This window comes from Scyliorhinus torazame, chromosome 14 (genome assembly GCF_047496885.1).
Source record: "Scyliorhinus torazame isolate Kashiwa2021f chromosome 14, sScyTor2.1, whole genome shotgun sequence".
NCBI lineage: Eukaryota > Metazoa > Chordata > Chondrichthyes > Carcharhiniformes > Scyliorhinidae > Scyliorhinus > Scyliorhinus torazame.
The window spans coordinates 41,166,173-41,189,549 of record NC_092720.1 but is presented as its reverse complement, the minus strand read 5'-3'; the positions used below and the strand labels follow the sequence as shown (position 1 = coordinate 41,189,549).

At 47.4% G+C, this 23,377-nt stretch overlaps 1 protein-coding gene across 6 annotated transcripts in view; it reads right to left on the bottom strand.

The window, feature by feature from the left end:
• mecom (MDS1 and EVI1 complex locus) overlaps nucleotides 1–23,377 on the bottom strand; it is a 1,243,903-nt gene that overhangs the window by 882,103 nt on the left and 338,423 nt on the right. The gene's annotated exons all lie outside the window — the stretch shown is intronic.

The following is a 23,377-nucleotide window of genomic DNA, read 5'->3' as shown; positions in this document are numbered from 1 at the left end:
CATCATCAGAGTGGCTCGAGCTCAAAGCAAAGCTCACCACTGCTCCGGTACTAGTGTTTTTTGACCCGGACAGGGAAACAAAAATCTCCACGGACGTATGCCAGGACGGCACTGGTGCGGTGCTCCTCCAGAGGGATGACTCCTCGTCCTGGGCTCCAGTTGCTTATGTATCAAGGGCCTTGACTCCTACTGAACAGAAGTACACCCAAAGAGAAAAAGAGTGCCTTGGCCTCCTAACTGGCATTTTAAAGTTCCATGACTACGTCTAGGGTCTACCTACATTCACAGTGGAGACTAACCCTTGAAAGGGACTTGAATGACATGACGCCGAGGCTTCAGCGCATTCTCCTTCAACTCCGAAGGTACGATTTTGAGTTAGTATGCACACCAGGCAAGGAGCTGATAATTGCGGACGCCCTCTCCCGCTCCATCACCTTGCCCTGTGACCAGGTTGACTTCATCCGCCAGATTGAGGCACAGGTGCCAGCAACCTCCCGGCCTCAGATGAAAGAGTGATCAGCATTCGTGACGTGACTGCCAAAGACCCTCTTCTGCAGCGTGTAATGCACCACCTTGCAAATGGCTGGCAAAAAGGGCAATGCCCTCAGTTCTTTAATGTGAAGGACGATCTGACAGGCATCGAGGGGATCCTCCTCAAGCTAGATCGTATTGTTATTCCTCACAGTCTGCAGAGCTTAGTGCTCAAACAAATTCACGAGGGACACCGAGGTGTCGAAAAGTGTTGGCGCAGGGCCCGGCAGGCTGTATTTTGGCCTGGAATCAGCCAGGACATATCCAACATGGTCCTCAATTGTGTGACCTGCCAGCGTTTCCAGCCTGCTCAAACAAAAGAAACACTCCAGCAACACGAGATCGTGACCTCTCCGTGGTCCAAGTTGGGAATCAACCTTTTTCACGCCAATATGTGCTTCATAGATTACTTCTCAAGTTACCCGGAAGTTGTGAAGCTGTCAGACCTCACATCAAGGACAGTCATCAAAGCCTGCAAGGAAACATTTGCCAGGCATGGTATTCCGCTCACTGTCATGAGTGACTCTGGTCCCTGCTTCCACAGCCAAGAGTGGTCCAATTTCGGCAAGTCGTACCAATTCAACCACATCACCTCAAGCCAACACTACCCGCAGCCCAATGGGAAGGTTGAGAAAGAGGTCCATTTAGTGAAACAACTGCTCTGCAAGGCTGCGGACTCTGCTTCTGACTTCAACCTTGCGTTGTTGGCGTACAGGGCAACCTCCCTGTCCACCGGTATGTCTCTGGCTCAACTCCTCATGAATAGAGACCTGCGGACAACTGTTCCAGCCATACACTTACCAGACCTGGATCACCTCCCAGTGCTGCAAAAGGTGCAGCAACTCAGGAACTGGCAAAAGCTGACGTACGATGCTCATGCTACCGATGTGCCTGTGCTATCTCCGGAAGATGCTGTTCGGATCAAGCTGGTCAGCTCCAGCTGTTGTTGTTCGACAGGCTGCGCCCAGATCGTTTGTAGCTCGTATGGCTGATGGCTCCATTGTCAGGCGCAACAGAAGGGCACTACGCAAAGTTGCCTGCCCACCACCAGATCCTACATTTCCATATGTTGCCGTGCCTCCTCCGGACACCTCGCACCACGAGGCCACCAATCTGGCAGCAATCCCGCCTGTCAAGGTGCCGTTGTCCCCACCTCCACCTCTCAGGCAGTCGACAAGGATCAGGCGCAAGCCCCAAAGATTGGACTTATAGACATTTATCTTGTAAATTTTGTTCTGTATCTGCACGCTAGACACCTCTTATGGATATATTCATCCACTCGCTTTCATCCACTCGCCATTTAATGTAAATAGTTCTACATGTAAATACAGTCGCATATGCTCCAAGCAAATAACATTTTTCTTTTTAAGAAAGGGGGATGTCATGATATGCACTCATGCACATAATGAGATACAGACAGGCAGTGACAGACACCCAGTACAGCCAATCAACACACCGGACAAAACACAACCAATAACCAGGCAGAACACTAGAGGGGGGGGTTTCCCACTATAAAACACACAAGGCATCAACACTCTGCCTCTTTCCACTGGTGACAACTGTAGTGACAGGCAGGGTGTATATATCAGTTAGCACCTTCTACACGTGGCTCAGAGCTAGTCTGGTCTCGTTAGTTAGAGTTAGTACACTTAGATTAGTAGAGTGTCAACCCACAGCAAGCTGTGTGCACTGCTCCAGAAGTTCAATAAAACGTCTAAGTTTGGTGTCTACTTTACAGTACAGCTGCAACCAGTTGCAGTCCGTGTTACCCCAGGGTGATTAACACGACAGAGTTTACACCATAACTACGGTGGGGTGGGGCCTGATAAAGATGGCACCCTGCTCCAGAGGACCGGAGAATCCGGGGGCCCAGAGAATGTGGTGCCCAGTCCATTAATAGGCTACAAATGAGTCTTAATGGCCCATATGCATCCTCCCAAGGCTTGAACCTCGATCCCGATGCCAGCAGAGGTCTGGAGCATTGGAAAGGGTGCCGATCCCTTTTTCTCTCCGCCTGGATTCTCCACCATATTGGGAACTCTGGTACCAGCGAATCCAGTCCAATGTCTCTTGTTGTTGCTGAAATCTGAATTTCTGGCCTACAATTGACTTTAGTATTAGCAATGACAGAAGCAAGATAAATCGGGCAGAATAGAGAGCTGGGTTCATGAAAACTCATTGAGCAATTTGCCCAGAATCCTTACAACAATATAAAACTACAATCATGCTGAGATGCAGAGGCTAACCACCTGACATTTCCATTTAAAGGGAAAACTCAAAAAAAACCTTGTGGTTTATAAAAACGAAATGAGCTACACACTGCGGTCACCAGGAGGCAGGGTTTGCGATGGAGTGGTGGGTACAGGGAACAAAATTCTTCACTAAACATGCTGGCCATCTCATTGTTCTGCTTAGTGATATTGGGATGTTTAGAACTTAAGGGCTGGCTGAGATTATGCTGATCATTCTGCAGCGGTGAACAAATATTTAATGGATAGGTTGTCCTCCTCAACACTGATTTAGGATCTTAGTGCTGACTGCTGAGGCATAATTTATCTGCACTAATGTTAATATGAATTACTGAAGCTCATTCATAAAACTTGGAAAGGAATTGGCTGGCCATGTTTCCAAAATGCTTTCCTGTCAAAACAAGGTTTGTGGATAGATAGAAAAAAAACTATACGTTGCAGATGTGAATTATCATAGAATTTACAGTGCAGAAGGAGGCCATTTGGCCCATCGAGTCTGCACCGGCTCTTGGAAAGAGCACCCTACCCAAGGTCAACACCTTCACCCTATCCCCATAACCCAGTAAACCCCACCCAACACTAAGGGCAATTTTGGACACTAAGGGCAATTTATCATGGCCAATCCACCTAACCTGCACATCTTTGGACTGTGGGAGGAAACCGGAGCACCCAGAGGAAACCCACGCACACACGGGGAGGATGTGCAGACTCCGCACAGACAGTGACCCAAGCCGGAATCGAACCTGGGACCCTGGAGCTGTGAAGCAATTGTGCTCTCCACAATGCTACCGTGCTGCCCTTAATTGAGAACAGAAAACCCTTAAAATATAGAGCAAGTCCAGCTGTACCAAAAATAAGACAGGCTAATATTTTAGGTAGAATTATTGATTTAAAGATAATTTATTTGAATTTTGTTAACAAAATCTGAAATAGTTCTCAGCAATGGTGACCATGAAATTATCTTCAATGATTATAAAACCCACCAGGCTCCCTCATGTCCATTGGGGAAGGAAATCTACTAATATTACCTGGGCTCTGACTTCAGAGCCACAGTAATGTGGTTGACTCTTAATTGCCCTCTGAAATGGTCTAGCAAGACACTCAGTTCAAGGGCAATTAGAGATGGGCAATAGATGCTGGCTTGTCAGCGACGCCCATGTCCAATGGAGGAATTTAAAATAGCCGACACATGGAGGAGATAGTGCTGGCCTTATTGTAAGGATCATTGCTGAGCCTGTGGCCACTGCTGGAGCTAAATTCATTACACACGATAGTGCCCTCCCTGATACCTAACCCTCCCGCCTTCTCACATCCCACTTCCCCATATCCAATAATTTCTTCCGATTTACAAGTTGCAGATTGCGTATGCACGCATGTTCACCCTCTTCTCTCACCATAAACGTGTTATTTTTCCCTTTCAGATACCCATGGACTGTAACCTGTCCATGCAGTGGTGGAAAACGACTAAGACAAAGGTGATCAAGATACGCTGTCACTTGATTTCAAACCATGCAGCCTCCAATTCAGATACACACCTTAAGAGGTGTGACCAGATGGTGAGACACAAGGCACAAATGCACTGTAGCTAGGGCAGGGGGCTAAGGATAGTGCGGGTGCAAAGTCATATATGAGCTCTACTCCAGAAGACGGGGGTGGCACGGTGGCACAGTGGTTAACATTGCTGCCTCACAGCTCCAGGGTCCCAGGTTCAATTCCAGCCTCAGGTGACTGTCAGTGTGGAGTTTGCACTCCCTCCCTGTGTCTGTGTGGGTTTCCTCCGGGTGCTCCAGTTTCTTCCCACAATCCAAAGATGTGCAGGTTAGGTGGATTGGCCATGCTAAATTGCCCTTAGTGTCCAAAAGGTTAGGTTGGGTTACTGGGTTACGGAGATAGGGTGAAGGTGTGTGTGTTTAAGTAGGGTGCTCCTTCCAAGGGCCGCTGCAGACTGTAAATTCTATGAATCTATGGCTAAGGTGAGGGCTTTAATGGGCCAGACTTCAGAAGAGAGCTGATCGGTATGAACAATGCAATGTTTGATTCATTTGGAAAGATGCCAGGAAGCCTGGGGACAATGCAAAGCAGCATGGAGGAGTCCAACACGAAGCAGCGTGGAGGAGTCCAACACAAAGCAGCATGGAGGAGTCCAACACAAAGCAGCATGGAGGGGTACAACACGAAGCAGCATGGAGGAGTCCAACACGAAGCAGCATGGAGGAGTCCAACACGAAGCAGCGTGGAGGAGTCCAACACAAAGCAGCGTGGAGGGGTCCAACACGAAGCAGCGTGGAGGAGTCCAACAAGAAGCAGCATGGAGGAGTCCAACACAAAGCAGCGTGGAGGAGTCCAACATGAAGCAGCATGGAGGGGTCCAACACGAAGCAGCATGGAGGAGTCCAACACGAAGCAGCATGGAGGGGTCCAACACGAAGCAGCATGGAGGAGTCCAACACAAAGCAGCATGGAGGAGTCCAACACGAAGCAGTGTGGAGGAGTCCAACACGAAGCAGCATGGAGGAGTCCAACACAAAGCAGCATGGAGGAGTTCAACACAAAGCAGCATTGAGGAGTCCAACACAAAGCAGCGTGGAGGGGTCCAACACAAAGCAGCGTGGAGGGGTCCAACACAAAGCAGCATGGAGGAGTCCAACACAAAGCAGCATTGAGGAGTCCAACACAAAGCAGCGTGGAGGAGTCCAACACAAAGCAGCATGGAGGAGTCCAACACAAAGCAGCATGGAGGAGTCCAACACGAAGCAGCATGGAGGAGTCCAACACAAAGCAGTGTGGAGGAGTCCAACACGAAGCAGTGTGGAGGAGTCCAACATGAAGCAGCATGGAGGAGTCCAACACAAAGCAGCATGGAGGAGTCCAACACAAAGCAGCATGGAGGGGTCCAACACGAAGCAATGTGGAGGAGTCCAACACAAAGCAGCGTGGAGGGGTCCAACACGAAGCAGCATGGAGGAGTCCAACACAAAGCAGCGTGGAGGAGTCCAACACAAAGCAGCGTGGAGGAGTCCAACACAAAGCAGCATGGAGGAGTCCAACACAAAGCAGCATGGAGGAGTCCATCACGAAGCAGCATGGAGGGGTCCAACACGAAGCAGCGTGGAGGAGTCCAACACGAAGCAGCATGGAGGAGTCCAACACGAAGCAGCATGGAGGGGTCCAACACAAAGCAGCGTGAAGGAGTCCAACACGAAGCAGCATGGAGGAGTCCAATACAAAGCAGCGTGGAGGAGTCCAACACAAAGCAGCATGGAGGAGTCCAACACAAAGCAGCATGGAGGAGTCCAACACAAAGCAGCGTGGAGGAGTCCAACATGACGCAGAATGGAGGAGTCCAATACAAAGCAGCATGGAGGAGTCCAATACAAAGCAGCGTGGAGGAGTCCAACACGAAGCAGCATGGAGGAGTCCAACACAAAGCAGCATGGAGGAGTCCAACACAAAGCAGCATGGAGGAGTCCAACACAAAGCAGCATGGAGGAGTCCAACACAAAGCAGCGTGGAGGAGTCCAACACGAAGCAGCGTGGAGGAGTCCAATACAAAGCAGCGTGGAGGAGTCCAACACAAAGCAGCATGGAGGAGTCCAACACAAAGCAGCATGGAGGGGTCCAACACAAAGCAGCATGGAGGAGTCCAATACAAAGCAGCGTGGAGGAGTCCAACACAAAGCAGCATGGAGGAGTCCAACACAAAGCAGCGTGGAGGAGTCCAACACAAAGCAGCATGGAGGAGTCCAACACAAAGCAGCATGGAGGAGTCCAACACAAAGCAGCGTGGAGGAGTCCAACACAAAGCAGCGTGGAGGAGTCCAATACAAAGCAGCGTGGAGGAGTCCAACACAAAGCAGCATGGAGGAGTCCAACACAAAGCAGCATGGAGGAGTCCAACACAAAGCAGCGTGGAGGAGTCCAACACGAAGCAGCGTGGAGGGGTCCAACACGAAGCAGCGTGGAGGAGTCCAACACAAAGTTGACACAAAGTCGGGATTCTGCAATAATGGGGCTATGTCTCCATACCGGCGTGAAAACCGGCGCCCACCACTCCGGCGTCAACAGCCCCCGTAAGTGAGGAACTCTCCACTTTCTCGGGGCTAGGTTGACGCCAGTGTGGTTCCCACAACTCCAGCCGGCTCTGAAGGGCCGGCGCGAGTTCACGCATGCGTGAAACTGCCGGCGTATTTCCGCGCATGCGCGGGGGTTCCCTTCTCCGTGCCAGCCCCCGGGCAATATGGCAGAGCCCTATAGGTGCCTGGCGCGGAGGAAACAAGGCCCCCATGGAACCACCCCGCCTGCCACTATGTGGGCCCGACCCCCCCCGGGTTCGGACCCCCCTCCCCGGTTTCGGATCCCCCCACCGGGACAGCCCATGCACACTTACCTGCCAGGTCCCGCCGTGTGTGAGGTGAGTAATTCACGCCGGCTGGACTGAGCCAAACTTGACGGCCACTGGGCCCATCGGTGCCTGGAGAATCGCCGGAGAGGCCGCTGCCCCCGGAAAATGGCGCCGGAGAATAGGGAAGCCGGCGTCGGGGCGGCGAGCCGGGATTCGCACCTCTCCCCGGGGATTCTCCGACCCGACGCAGGGTCGGAGAAACCCGGCCAAGGTCTCATGCAGAGCTTGGAGCCAACTCCCTCAATGAACATGTGGAATCAATCATGATGCAGCATCTGGTGGTCGATGTCTCAGATTACATTGCAACACCACCAGATGCCACTAAATGCATGAGTGCTGCCATGTGCAGGTTAGGTGGATTGGCCATGCTAAATTGCCCTTAGGTTAGGTGGGGTTATGGGGATAGCATGGAGTTGTGTGCTTGGATGGGGTGCGCTTTCCAAGAGTCGGTGCAGACTCGATAGGCCGAATGGCCTCCTTCTGCACTGTAAATTCTATGAATAGGGTGACACTGGTAAATATAGTCTGACTTTGTCATTGGACAGCTTGTTAAGCTAGTACCATGTGACAGAAAGGGAGAGGCAATATTAGTAGTAATGGCGTGCTGAGATCTTCATCACTTTGCCCAGGTTGCAACATTTTGCCCTCTTGAGCACCAACACATTTTTCTTCTTTTTTGAAAATATTTTATTAAGGCATATATAATTTTTAACAACAACTTTCAAGAGGAAATAAAACAACAGAACAAATAACACCCACCCAACCTACAACTAGTCCCAACCAACGTGGCTTACATACACAGTTCCCCCGTCCCCCTTTCCCACTAACTATTTCCCACCTCAACCAACCCCCATGCCTCCCTCTTTCCCTTCACCATCCCCCACCTTATATCTGCTGACAGCTTAATTTTCCCCAAAGAAGTTAATAAACGGCTGCCACCTCCGGGCGAAACCAACAAATTTTTCAGTGAGCTGGTGTCATGCTGTATCGTAGGGACAGGTGGTAGAATGCAGGCTTCAGCTCATTTCTATATGGTGAGCTCCCCCCCCCCCCCCCCCCCATGTGAACACAGCAACCGAGGAAAATACAATAGGAACAGCTTCCATTTATTTAACACATAGTAAATTGTCCTAAGGTGCTAATAAGCAGAAGAAATGATAGCAAACAAACAAAATCAAACCAGCCACCCTTACATTACATTATTGGAACTAATCTATTCAAAATTGGCATGTATTCCAAAAGAGGAGTGAATCTGTAAGAACAGAAAGGGAAAAACAGTATCTACTTAAGAGAATACAACCTGGAATATAGGAGAGGATTAAAGCAGAGACAAATGAAGATCAGTTATTGGTACAGACAACTCGTGACAGATGGCATCATCAAAGAATGACAAGCCAACATCATCCCTTGTCACTTGTTAACAGTCATAGCCTATTAGCTACAATTAAAGCCAAGTGTCACAATGTCTTATCAGTTAGCTTTCAAATTCATTACAGCTTTAACTTCACAATTGAAAAATAATCTGTTTTCCAAATCTCGTGCCAGATCCTCGCTGACTTTATACATCACACGGTGAAAATATGTGCTGAATGCACCTGTCTTAAACTGGCAAGAACGTCTTTTGAATATCGAAATGAAGTAGCGAACATCTTGCACACAATATATTTGTGTTTGTAAGATGCTCAATTTCTTAATCAATTATATTTATCCTCATGAACAATGGGCATCTAGGGGTTGTTTGGGAATCACTTACATCCGTTATTTTAAGAAAGTGAGTAAATTGATTCCACTTTGGAATAATTTCTTGCCATTTTTTCTTTATTCTTTTCTCCTGCCAAGCAGCTTCTTTTGAGCGTCTCTGCTGTTGTAACTTATTTGCCACCAACACCACTGTTGCTACCAATGACTGTCCCATAGTGAACCTGGATTTAGACTTTTCTTGGTAGAAAAAAGGTAGAAAAAAGGTTAAAGGAAGCAATTCAGGCTGTGCCAGAGATGTTCTGTGCTGAGCTGCCAATGTCCACGTTTCAATATAGAGGTACACAAGCCTCACTTTGACAGGGAATTAGTGTATCCAGAGTCTTCTGTTACCCAAGAAAGCTGTGATAACAGCCCAAATAGCACAAATAAGACCAACCATAACGCTGGCTTCATTCTTGGAAGCACAGAATGCTATGTTTTCTGTTGTAAAACATGGAAGATGGCTTAACAGAGTGGTCAACAGCTAGCATAGCTTGACATATCTACAACATGATGCCAGAGCCCGGCTCCCAATGTTAACCTGGATTGGATTGTATCAACACAAATTGAATGACAGATCAAAATTTACACCTGTTTATGTCCCAATCTTGCTGGCCTAAACTTACAAACTTACAATCGAAATAACCTTTAAAAACTGGCTTAAAAAAAAACAGTTTAAACAATCAGGGTCAAGGGAAAGCATAGAAATTTTAATTAAGTTCCAATTTATCTATCAAAATGAAAGTTTGAAGCTATCAAACCATCACGTGTGCACAGGAAGTGCAGGCATGTTCAGGAAAATGTAATTGTGGAAGCTTTTCAGTTTTTAATGTAACAATATATTTTGCCATTAAAAAAATGTCAAAGATATTGAAAAAACTGTCCGGTTTCACAATAAAATGTAAAAATGCTGCAAATAGTGACTATGCCACCCTAATAATATGGTTTTAAAATCATTTAATTGGCACTGCTGAGTTTAAATTTATAATCATCCTGTTGTGTTTAAATCCTGTGCTCCCTGTTTCACCTCCACTGGAATATAAAAACTACCTCCTACATTACAGCAGTGAGTTATACACTTTAAAAGTACTTGATTAGCTGTAAAGCACTCTTGGATGCCCTGAGGTATTGAAAGGCACTATATAAATGCAACTCTCTTTTCACCTGCCTTAACATTTGAACAACATTTCACTGGAACCAACCTGCACACAATACATTGGATAATCATTCACTCAGTACAACCTCCTGCAGCAAATTTACCCACAGTCATGAGTACAATTTTGCAAAGCGAGGTAAATCAATATTAATTAAAATTACATCACCAGACAAGCTGTGGTGCAACGTAAAGGAAAGTCGATTCCTTGAGGTAACGGACTGGTCATTAAGTCAATCTGGTGAGGAGAAAAATCCTCAAGTTATTAGCTTCTAATTAAAAATGAAATCAACACATTTTGGGGTCCCTGAAAGTGGGGGGGGGGGGGGTGGATATTGGGTGTGCAGGAGTTGTTGGGGACGGGGGGAGTGAAGGAACTTTTGTGCCTCTTTACTTCTGTCAAGCATACACACATCAAAGTGGAACTGCATGAGGTATCAGACACTGTAATATGTCAGCCTTTCAGGAAACTGTATTAAAACATTGCTAAATTAAACTCTTAAGGTTTCAATTTATTAATCAATTATTAGCAGAGTGGATGTTCGTTTCATGGAGTGTAACAGTTTGCATATTAAGGCCTCTGCGAGTCTCACATTCATTAACATGAAGGTAGAATTTGCATTTCTTGATCGACTGTTGCAGTTTTAATATCCTTTTTTCTTGTTTTACATCAATCACGGAAACCAGTGCCACCACAGGCCATCATTAACCTTCCAAATCTCCCGCTAAACAAATACTACAAGAACTCACTAATTTGTAGATCAAACAGCCACTTGCCCGTTATATAATTGAAATGAAAGGCAGAATGTTGCTGTTCTGAAGAATAAAGTAATTACTAGCTGTTAATTGCTCACTTGTGGTGGCTCCTTTTTAATTGAAAGGAGCAGCTAGTTGCATGCCGATAAGACGCAGCCAGAGACCGTGGGTTTTAATCAACAAATCAGTGGGGAAAAAAAGCATTTCTTTCGGCTGCGGCCAGTACCTGAACCAAAATCCTCGAATGTCCCATCGAGGCTAAGAGGAAAAAAAAGAAGCGTCCGACTGGACCAGTCAGGTTTTGTGTGAAATAGGGAAATGGCTATTTTATGTCTTCCAGCGCGAGTGTCCCTCCCTCCCGGGGGGTGGGGGGGGGGGGGGGGACTAATCACATTCTGATGGTTGTGATCACTCAAGTAAAGAAACTTAGCTACTTTCCTCTTGACTTCATCATTCCGGGTAATTGGCCTGTCTCGGATAAGCAGTCCTTTCTTAACAGCTCTTTAAAGTCTGGAAGGCCCACAGACTGGGAGTTTAATTACTGGCCATATTTCACAGCAGTGAGGAGGACTGCAAGGCTTAGAGAGTTTTACCTACCCCCCTCACCTCCTCCACTCCTAACCTGTCCCCAATTCTCATTGTTAAAGACTCTTACAATTTGAATTTAAATACACCTGTTAACTCATTTGAATCACAAACAAATTTTGTACTTATGGAAATCATCAGTGCTCTGCTGAAATCACCCACTGCATTTTTCTGGGAATAGGACCCAGGCAGTTTGGTTCAGGATTATCAATTTGGTACTTGGATATTTTCAAATTGTCCCCCTTCACAGCGGTTCAGATTTTGGATGACACACACTGGCCAATTGAGGGAAATACGGCTCAAGCATATTCTCTTTTTTTTTAAAACGTGAAGTAAATGATCAGAAATGTCACGGGAAAAGTAAATAACATCATTGCAAAACCAAAGTTTAGAGTCATAGAATAGGAAACAAGTTTTGAGACCAACGGCTGGATTCTCCCAAAATGCGACTATGTCCCCTTGCCGGCGTAAAAACGCTGGCGTTTCACTCCAGAGTTTCCGATAAGATAAGCCAATTCACTCACCTGCAGGGGGCTAGCAGGGACCCAGAGTGAGCCACGTAACTTTAGCTGCGGATACTGGCTCCCGCATTTCCGGTTTTGAGTCTGCGCATGTGCACAGCGGCTGCCTCCAGCGGTTGCGCCGAGCGCCCTGGCGGACTTGGACCGCAGAGGGCAGCTGAACAATGGCGCCCCCCACCCCCCAATCGGCCAGGCGCCCAAGATCCAAATGGCCCAATCTGTCTCCTGGCCGCCCATAAGGCCCCCCGCAGTGCCCAATCTCCCCGCCCCACCACTAGGGTGGACACGGACTGAGTCCGCAGCCGCCACGCGAGCTTCCCGAATGTCGATAGGCGGTTAGAACCATGCCGTCGGGAACTTGGCCGGTCGGGAGCGGAGGATCGCTGGGCGGGCCTCTGGCAATGGCTCCCCAGCTGCGTGGAGTACTCCGCAAAAACGTTGATTCTCGGGTCCCGGAGAATCACCAGGCCCGATTTTGGCGTGAAATTGGACTCTCTGCCCTGGCACCAAATGTGATTTTGGCGCAGGGCTGCGAAGAATCCAGCTCCAAAGCTATTCTCCAGCTTATCAGGAGAGATGGACTGATATTGAGACAGGAAATTGAACGCAACAGGGAAACAGAAGACAAAGTGCAAAAGTAACCTGTGGTAAATCTGAAATCTGGATGTGATACTGGCAGCAGATTTATTTTAATCTTTCAGGATTCTTAGCAGAGCCACCCAGAGGTGTGGGGGAAGAGCAGAAATGGGTGCGGTTAAGGCAGAAGGTTTGAGGATAATTTTTTCAATTGAGTAATACCTGAAAATATGGGCAGAAACCTTAGACCATTGACAGTTTTCAGTTTCCCAGTTGTGTTTTGTATTTGCACTTGTATTGCCCAAGAGTTTGCAGTTCATCATACTGCGTTTAGCTCTTACACTCACAGTTATAGACAGGGGTGAAACTACCTGACAATGACTGTGAGATTTGGTTACATAAAATCCAGGGCAGCAGACCGGGAAATGCCATCTGCTGCAAGGACACCAGCAGCTAACATGTATCATCTAATTGGTACAGCCAATTGGCAGAAACACTCTCAAGGCCTCTCTACCATCTAGTCCCTGTCTATGCTACTGTGAATGGCAAAGTTGTGATGCATATAATAGAACTTTGGAGACTCCGGGATGTCACTTGATCTGCCCAGATATTTGGCATTCTGCTTCGAGATGGCACTATCATGTTCAATAAATGAGACTGGTGGCTATGAGAGCTCAACACCTCTGCTTTGTTGCTCCTTTTGGTGGCTGATTGTTGTTGGAGCTGCACTCATCCAGGCAAGTGAAGAGTATTCCATTACACTCCTATTTTTTTTCCTTGTTTTCTTTTTCTTTTAAATTTTAGAGTATCTAATTCATTTCTTCCAATTAAGGGGCAATTTAGTGTGGCCAATCCACCTACCCTGCACACATTTTGAGTTGTGGGGGCGAAACCCAAGCAAACACGGAGAGAATGTGCAAACTCCACACGGACAGTGACCCAGGGCTGGGATGGAACTGGGACCTCGGCGCCATGGGGGCGCTGTGCCACCGTGCTGCCCACTGTTATACTCCTAACTTGTGCCTTGTAAATGGTGGCCAGGCTTTGGGGGGTCAGGAGGTAAGTTACCCGCCGTAGGATTCCTAGCCTTTGACCTGCTCTGGTAGCCACAGTATTAATGTGACTAGTCCAGTTCAGTTTCTGATCAATGGTAACCCCCAGGATGTTAATTGTGGGGGTTTCAGTGATGGTAATGCCATTGAATGTCAAGGGGCGATGGTTAGATCCTCTCTTGTAGGAGATGGTCATTGCCTGGCACTTGTGTGACGCAAATGCAACTTGCCACTTGTCAGCTCAAGCGTCGATTTTGTCCAGGTTTTGCTGCATTTGGACATGGACTGCTTCATTATCTGAGGAGTCATGAATGGTGCTGAACACTGTGCAGTCATCCACAAACATCCCCACTTCTGACCTTATGATGGAAGGCAGGTCATTGATGTAGCAGCTGAAGATGGTTGGGCCGAGGACACTATCCTGAGGAACTCCTGCAGTGATGTCCTGGAGCTGAGATGATCCAAACACCGCAGCCATCTTCCTTTGTTCCAGGTATGACTCCAACCAGCGGAGAGTTTTCCCCCTGAGTCCCATTGACTCCAGTTTAGCTAGGGCTCCTTGATGCCATACTCAGTCAAATGCTGCCTTGATGTCAAGGGCAGTCACTCTCACCTCACCTCTGAAACTGAGCTCTTTTGTCTATGTTTGAACTAAGGCTGTAATGACATCAGGAGCTGAGTGACCTGGCGGAACCCAAACTGAGCGTCCGTGAGAAGGTTATTGCCGAGTAAGTGCCGCTTGATAGCACTGTTGATGACGTCTTCCATCATTTTGCTGATGATGGAGAGCAGACTGATAGGGCAGTAATTAGCTGGGTTGGATTTGTCCTCTTTCTTGTGTACAAAGACAAATGGGCAATTTTCCACATTGCCGGATAGATGCAGTATTGTATCTGTCCTGGAACAGCATGGCTATGTGTGCAACAAGTTCTGGAGCACAAGTCTTCAGTACTATTGCTGGAATATTATCAGGACCCATAGCCTTTGCACTGTCCAGTTCCTTCAGCCGTTTCTTGATATTACGTGGATTGAATCGTATTGGCTGAAGACTGACATCTGTGATGCTGGGGATCTCTGGAGGAGACCGAGATAAATCATCCACTCGGCACTTCTGGCTGAAGATTGTTGCGAATGCCTCAGCCTTGTCTTTTTCACATATGTGCTGGGCTCCTCCATCATTGAGGATGGGGCTATTTGTGGAGCCTCCTCCTCCAGGGAGTTGTTTAATAGGCCACCACCGTTCATGGCTGGATGTGGCAGGACTGCAGAGCTTAGATCTGATGCATTGGTTGTGGAATCGCTTAGCTCTGTCTATTACTTGCTGCCTATGCTGTTTGGCACACAAGTAGACCTGTGTTGTAGCTTTACCAGGTCGATGTGCCTGCTGTTGCTCCTGCCATGCTCTCCAGCACTCTTCGTTGAACAAGGGTTGATCCCCTGGCCTGGTGGTAATGGTAGAGTGGGGGACAAGCCGGGCCATGAGGTTGCAGATTGTGGTTGAATACAATTCTGCTGCTGCTGATGGCCCACAGCGTCTCATGGATGCCCAGTCCTGAGCTGCTAGATCTGTTCGAAGTCTATCCCATTTAGCATGGTGGTAGTGCCACACAACACGATGGAAGGTATCCTCAATGTGAAGATGGGACTTTGTCTCCACAAGGACTGGGCGGTGGTCACTTCTACCGATACTGAGTTTTCAGATGCCAGTTTTCAGTCAGAGCCTGACACTCTGGAAAAAATATGGGAAAAGTCCGCCCATAATGTGTAACATTACAGATGCATCTGCAGCAGGCAGATTGGTGAGGGTGAGGCCAAGTATGTTTTTCCCTCTTGTTGGTTCTCTCACCACCCGCTGTAGTCCCAGTCTAGCAGCTATGTCCTTTAGGACCCGGCTAGTTCGCACTGTGCTGCTACTACCGAGCCACTCTTGGTGATGGACATTGAAGTCTCACACCCAGTGTAAATTCTGCACCCTTGCCACCCCCAGTGCTTCCTCCCAAGTGGTGTTTAACATGGAGGAATACTGATTCATCAGCTGATGGTGGCTGGTATGTGGTAATCAGCAGGAGGTTTCCTTGCCCATGTTTAAACTGAAGCCATGAGACTCCATGGGGTCCAGGTTCGATGTTGACCAAACGTATGGGAGAGAGTATAACAGCCTATCTCAGCTGAGCTAAAGCCATGGGTAATACGCCACATCCAAATGATTTGAGTTGAAAACAGATATCATAGAATTTACAGTGCAGAAGGAGGCCATTCGACCCATCGAGTCTGCACCGGCTCTTGGAAAGAGCACCCTACCCAAGGTCAACACCTCCACCCTATCCCCATAACCCAGTAACCCCACCCAACACTATGGGCAATTTTGCACACTAAGGGCAATTTATCATGGCCAATCCACCTAACCTGCACATCTTTGGACTGCGGGAGGAAACCGGAGCACCCGGAGTAAACCCACGCACACACGGGGAGGATGTGCAGACTCCGCACAGACAGTGACCCAAGCCGGAATCGAACCTGGGACCCTGGAGCTGTGAAGCAATTGTGCTATCCACAATGCTACCGTGCTGCCCCAATATGCACATGTTCGACATTATAGGTGGAATTTTCCCATATTCTTTCCAGAATGTTGGTGTCTGACTGAAAACTGTCATGTAGTTCTCTAGCTGCAGATTGAGTTTTTAGTCCAGATGTTCAGAGTGCGCAGCGTTTATGCCATCAGCCTGGTAGGGCAGGGCCTGATAGAGGCGGCAAGGTCGACTCCACAGAGAGCGGGGCACTCTCTTTAAAAAGCACCCTGATTTGCACAGAAAGTAGACCCCATCCCCGCCCCTACAGTCACAGAGGACCCTCCTCACAAGCATTGGGTGCTCTCCCCCTGCACCATCATCACCACAGCACAAGCAACGGGGCTCTCCCCAGCCCCGCAATGCCAACATTGGGGCACCCCTATCCCTACTACAATGCCAACATTGCCCCCCACCTTGGCAAGCATCCGGGCTCTTCCCCACCCCATGCCAACCTGTCAGTGCCAAACTATGACAGGGAACTGTGACAAGGAACTGTGACAGGGCACTGCCCGGGCATGTCCCTCAGTGGGTTTAATTTTACGTACCACCACAGAGAGTGTTTTCGGTAGTGGGGGGGATTGTTAATTCGGATCGATGTCCTCCCCCCGCCACTGTCCCACCCACTACTGAGCTCACCACCTTAATACTGGAGCACCTATCATAGTGCACCCCCCCCCCCCCCGCAAGATAGAGCCCTCTCCTTCTTCCTACCTACTTGTAACTTTAAACCCATCACCTCCTTCCGTTCCCCTGTCTTAACCTGCTCAAACCCCCCCAAACCAAGACCCAGACATGCCTGTTTCCAGGTATAAGACCATAAGACATAGGAGCAGAATTAGGCTATTTGGCTTCACCAGTCAATCATGGCTGATATGTTTCTCACCCCCATTCTCCTGCCTATATCCATTACTACTTCTTCTTGTTCCTCATTGCAGTTCCAGAAATGGCCACTAATATGTCATTGGCACTGATCGGATTGATAGAGCTGCGAGCAGCTCCCTGGGGGTGACTTCCTCCCCAGTGAGGAGCAGCAGTTCCGATCAGCTCTTGCTTAGTCTGGCCACAGTGCATTATGGGGCAGGCTGGCTCAGGGCGGGTTGGTTCCAAGCCAACTTTCTTTCTAGGGGGTGGGGGTGATGCACAAGCTGTCCATCGGCCTGTAATATCCAGTCCTGTGAGGTTGATAAATTTCTGTTTGTTTTTTGCGCCATATAACTGTTATTTATTTGCATCACTTTCCAGTCTCACCCATCTTTAGCTGCTGCTGGGCAAGTGACCTTTTCACTTGTCATGAATGGTTGAACATGGATTGACGCTGAGTAATGAGGAATTTTTAAGGGATGCTTGGTTGTTTGCAGGACTGTTTTGTGTTAGGGGGGAGTGGGAAGGACGGTGGTGGCTGTGGGTGGGTGGGTAGGCGGGGAATGGCTTTTGCTTGTGGTTGTCAGGTGGGCGGACAGGTGAAAACAGGTAAAGTTCATGAATAATGAGTACATCCCAGGCAGCAATGTATTCTGTTGCTGTTGCCTTGACTAACATCATATTCCTTCCCCTCGGAATCACCTGAAGAGGCTCTGTGCTCTGAGCCTTGTTCCTCACACAGCGCCAAAATCCGGTGTTGTGCAGAGTGCAGCACCCCGCACGCTTTCTGTACACTTGGTCTCTGAGTACTGAAGGACATTTCCAGATCTGCCCAGGCACCTGAAGAAAATTTTCAGTCTGCTGGTGGCTTGTTTAGTGACACCTGGTTTCCGTGTGGCTTTTTACTGTTCCTGGGCCTCATTGTTTGGAATCCTTACCGATGACATCAGCCATATTTTAAATGGATATCCCTTGTCCACAAGCAACCACTCAGTAAGTCTGCTTCAAGTTGCAAATAGAGCAGGGAGAATGAACTGCTACAGGAGAAAAGTATCATGGCAGCCGCCTGGGAGTCTTACCCCCACCTGCATGAACAGCTGTTTGAGGTTGCACAGCAGCTGTACATTGATGGAGCGGAAGCCCTTGCGGTTGATGAACACTCCTTTGTGATCTGAAAGTGCTGTAAATGTGCAGTTGGTGACATTCTGCATCAGCCGGAGCCACAAACCCAAGAGCACATTCATTCCGATTGGTGTCTTCACAGGAAAAGTTCACATAATTGCTGGCCCTGGCAAATGAGCCATCATTTGTGGGCCGATGACTGAGAGGTTCTGCAAATGCCTCTGGCAGAATCCTGGAAGGATCTGGAATCAAAGAATTTGAGAGCGGCATTGAATTTGACAGCCACTGGCGATCAAACACATTGAGGAAGCTTATGTTCTGCCTGGAAACCTTTGTGTGCTGGGTATAGCCTTCTCTCCTGTGGAGCTACAGGTGAGGAGAAGCAGGTTGCTGGTGTTCCATCTGCCGGTGGCCATTTTGGTTCTCATCTGAAGCCCAAAGCAACACAGTGAAAATCTGATACCCCTTGTCCACAAGCAACCACTCAGTAAGTCTGTTTTAAGTTTCAAATAGATCAGGGAGAATGAACTGCTTCAGGAGAAAAGTATCCTAGCAGCTGCCTGGGAGTCTTACGCCCACCTGCATAAACAGCTGTTAGTGGCTGCACAGCTGCTCTACATTGATGGAGGGAAACCCAAAGTGCAGATCAGATGAAGAAACCTTCAGGGTTGTCAAAATGACTTTGCAGCACAAACACTGTGAGGAAAACCGTTCACATAATCAGGCAAGAAACCAGCTGTGAAGGGTCAATACCTATTGGCATGTTTCCCTGGCATGTCTTCAACCCCTTCAATTGTTGCTGTGTTGTAATGGGGGACATTAATCGTCTGAATATAGACTGAAAAAGGAGTGCTGTATAGGGCAGCGAGGGACAAGAGTACCCCGAGTATGTTCAGGAGAATTCTCTGCACTGCTATGTTTCTAGTCCAATGAGAAAGGAAGGACTGCCAGACCTGGTTCTTTAAAATGAGGTGGGCCAAGTGGATCAAGTGTCAGTAGGCAAACACTTATGGGACAGTGAACATTGTATCGCAAGTTTTAGGTTGGTTATACAACAAGGAACAATCCAGAGTAGGAATAATTAACCGGGGGAAAGCCAACTACAGTGGGGTAAGAGTGGATCTGAACCAAATAAATTGGAATCAAAGGTCGGCAGGCAAAACTGTAAGTGAGCAATGGGCTACCTTGAAAAAATAGATAGTTTAGGCGCAGTCAAGATTTGGTCCCTTGAGGGGGCAGCACGGTGGCGCAGTGAGTAGCACTGCTGCCTCACGGTGCCGAGGTCCCAGGTTCGATCCCGGCTCTTCACTGTCTATGTGGAGTTTGCACATTCTCCCCATGTTTGCGTGGGTTTCACCTCCACAACCCAAAGATGTGCAGGCTAGGTTGATTGACCCACGCAGAATGTCACCAACTGCACATTTACAGCACTTTCAGATCACGAAGGAGTGTTCATCAACCACAAGGGCTTCCGCTCCCATCAATGTACAGCTGCTGGGCAACCTCAATTGCCCCTTAATTGGAAAAAATGAATTGGGTAATCTAAATTAAAAAAAAAAGATTTGGTCCCTTGAATGGGAAATGCAGGGTAAACAAATCTAGAGCTCCCTAAAAGAGTTTAAGATCAATAAGCAAAAGTGTGCATATGGCAGCTAATAGGACCGACCATGAGGCTGAATATCGAAGATGCAGCGGTGAATTGAAAAAGAAAATACGAGAAAAAAAGAGAGCGTATAACAAGAAGCTGGAAGCTTATGTAAAAGAGAATCCAAAAGTCTTCTATCATCCCATTGATACTAAAGAATGCAGGAATTAAATACCATCACAATTACTAGAGAAGTAGTATTAGACAACTAACGTGGATAAATTGGAGAAGTTGGGTCTGTTCTCCTTGGAGAAGAGAAGGTTGAGAGGAGATTTGACAGAGATATTCAACATTATGGGGAGGAGGGGTTGTGGTGAGGAGTAGATGGGGAGCAACTGTTCCCAATGGTGCAAGGAACGAGAAACAGAGGGCACAGATTTAATGTGGTTGGCAAGAGAAGCAATGGCGAAATGAGGGTAAACATTTTCATGCAGCAAATCGTTAGGGTCTAGAATACACTGCCTGAGATAGTGGTGAAGATAGGTTCATAGAATTTATAGAATTTACAGTGCAGAAGGAGGCCATTCAGCCCATCGAGTCTGCACTAGCCCATGCCTCCACCCTATCCCCTTTATCCCCGTAACCCAACCTAACCTTTTTGGACACTAAGGGCAATTTAGAATGGCCAATCCACCTAACCTGCATATCTTTGGACTGTGGGAGGAAACTGGAGCACCTGAAGGAAACCCACGCACACACGGGGAGAACTTGCAGACTCCACACAGACAGTGACCCAAGCCGGGAATCGAACCTGGGACCCGAGAGCTGTGAAGCAACTGTGCTAACCACTATGCTACCATGCTGCCCTCCACTATGCTGCCCTAGTCAAGGCATTCAAGAGGGAATTGGAGTATTATCTGAAAAGGAAGAATGTGCAGGGTAACGTGAAGAAGGTGGGGGAGTGACTGTAGGTGAATTAATCGTTCAGAGAACCAACATAGATGACAAGCCAAATAGTCTTCTTCTGTGCTCTACCCATTCTATGTTTTCAAACTACTTCGACCAGTGAGTTCCAGGAAGCCTGGGAAATCCATGCGCCCACAGGTAATTTGAAAGAGCCATGTTAATATCACAGTAATTAAGCAGTTAATATGTTGTAATTGACAACCCCGCTCTCAGGGGTTGCTCGCCCTCAGATTGATGCTCTCTAGTTAAATGCAGAAGTCGGTGGGTTGAAGTGGGCTTTTTGACATTCTGTCACTTGCCCTGTTTTTATCCTCCACCTTCTCCCAAACTCGTGTATTCCTCCACAATACATATCAGTGCAATAACTTAGTTAATGGAAGGTAGCAACAGGATTGATCATGGTTTTATTCTAGAATTTTCAGAAATTGAGTTGACAGCTGGCCACAACACTCTCAACAGACGTGGTCGGAGCAGAGGGTGCTGAAAATATATATGATGCCACAAACTTTCATTCACAACCATATATAATATCCCCGCCCATATTATACACTCAACATCACATCCAGTGTGGAGAAGGCAATTGACATAGGTGAGTGGGGAACTGGTAATTCGTTCAGAAGAACATGCACATTGGGTTTGCTGAGTGTCCAACGTAATTTGATGGGCATATCCTACCTAGATGACCATTTCCATATTAAGAAAGTGTAAAAAAAAAATGATTTTGTAGCATCACTGGCAAGGCCAACATTTGTTGCTCATCACTAATTACCCTTGACAGAGTGGCTAGGCCATTTCATAGGACATTTTTAAGAGTCGCCCACAGAGTCAATGAAAGCAACCTTTTGATTCATTTCAATAATTTGCATTGCTGAGCTTTGCCTGAATAGCAACACAAGTGCAACAGGTGACTTCTTGAACCTTTCGGGACCATGCAAGTTGTTATGAACCCTGATACCCCTGGAAGTGCAGATACCACTGTATGCAAAACTAATGAGCTTGGTACAAGGTACATTGGTTTTAGGAGCAGAAGGACGCAATTCAGCCCTTTGAGCCTGCTCCGCCATTCAACCAGGTATGGCTGATCTTTTACTGGTCTCAGATCCACCTACCTACATGTTGTCCATATCTCTTTAACCCGTTTTCAAAATCAGAAATATATCTATCTCCTTCTTGCAACTATTAAATGATTCAGAGTCCACCGTACTATGGGGTAGCGAGTTCCAAATATTCACTACCCTCTGCTAGAAGTAGTTCCTCCTCATCTCCATTTTAAATCTACCGTCTCTCAACTTATATCATAGATTATCATAGAATTTTTCATAGAATTTACAGTGCAGAAGGAGGCCATTCGGCCCATCGAGTCTGCACCGGCTCTTGGAAAGAGCACCCTACCCAAAGTCAACACCTCCACCCTATCCCCATAACCCAGTAACCCCACCCAACACTAAGGGCAATTTTGGACACTAAGGGCAATTTACCATGGCCAATCCACCTAACCTGCACATCTTTGGACTGTGGGAGGAAACCGGAGCACCCGGAGGAAACCCACACACACACGGGGAGGATGTGCAGACTCCGCACAGACAGTGACCCAAGCTGGAATCGAACCTGGGACCCTGGAACTGTGAAGCAATTGTGCTATCCACAATGCTACCGTGCTGCCCACATCTGTGACCTCTCATTCCAGATTGCCCCACAAGGGGGAATATTTCTCTCTATGTTTATTTTATCAATCCCTCTTAGGATTTTATACACATCGATCAGATCCACTCTCACTCTTCTAAAGTCCAGCGAGTACAAGCCCAAGCTGTTTAATCTCTCTTCATACGTCAACCCTTTCATCCCCGGAATCAATCTGGTGAACCTCCTCTGGACTGCTTCCAATGCCACCACATCCTTCCTCAAATAAGGAGACCAAAACTGGGCACAATACTCCAGATGTGGTCTCACCAACACCCTATAAAATTGCAACAACACTTCTCTACTTTTATACTCCAGTCCTTTTGCAATAAACATTAACATTCCATTCGCCTTTTTAATTACATGCTGTACCTGCGTACTGACTTTCTGCAATTCATGAACAAAGACCCAGATCCCTCTCCCCAGACACATCTTGAATCTGCTTTCCATTTAGATAATAATCTTTCAGCCAAAATGGATAACCTCACAATTATCCACATTAAACTCCATCCGCCAAATTTTGGCCCAACCTTCTAGCCTATCTATAGCCGGCTGTAAACTCTTTATCTCCTCTTCACTGCCTGCTTTCCCACCTATTTTCGTATCTTCCACAAATTTTGCTATGTTACACTCTGTCCCTGCTTGCAGATCATTTATATCGATTGTAAATTGGTCAAATGGCAAATCAGAACCAATCTTATTGTTCTGTTAATCAAATGGCAACTAAATTCACGATACTTCCTTTAATAGCCCGGACACAAGTACAACATAGAAATTGAAGCTATTGCTCTTAACTAGCCCAATGCTGATTCAAGTCATCCCAGGCAGCTTGCCATTCATGATGTGGCAAATATTGGTGCTGTCTCGCTGGATGGCATTGGCATCAGATGCACTGCACCTCTTGTTGGGGCCAGGCAACTATTTCATAGCAGAGTGTTCCAAAGTCACACAACCCTCTGAGAAAATATTTCTCCTGTACTAGGGTTGACCCCTAATTTTAAAACAGTGTCCCTTACTTCTGGACTCAT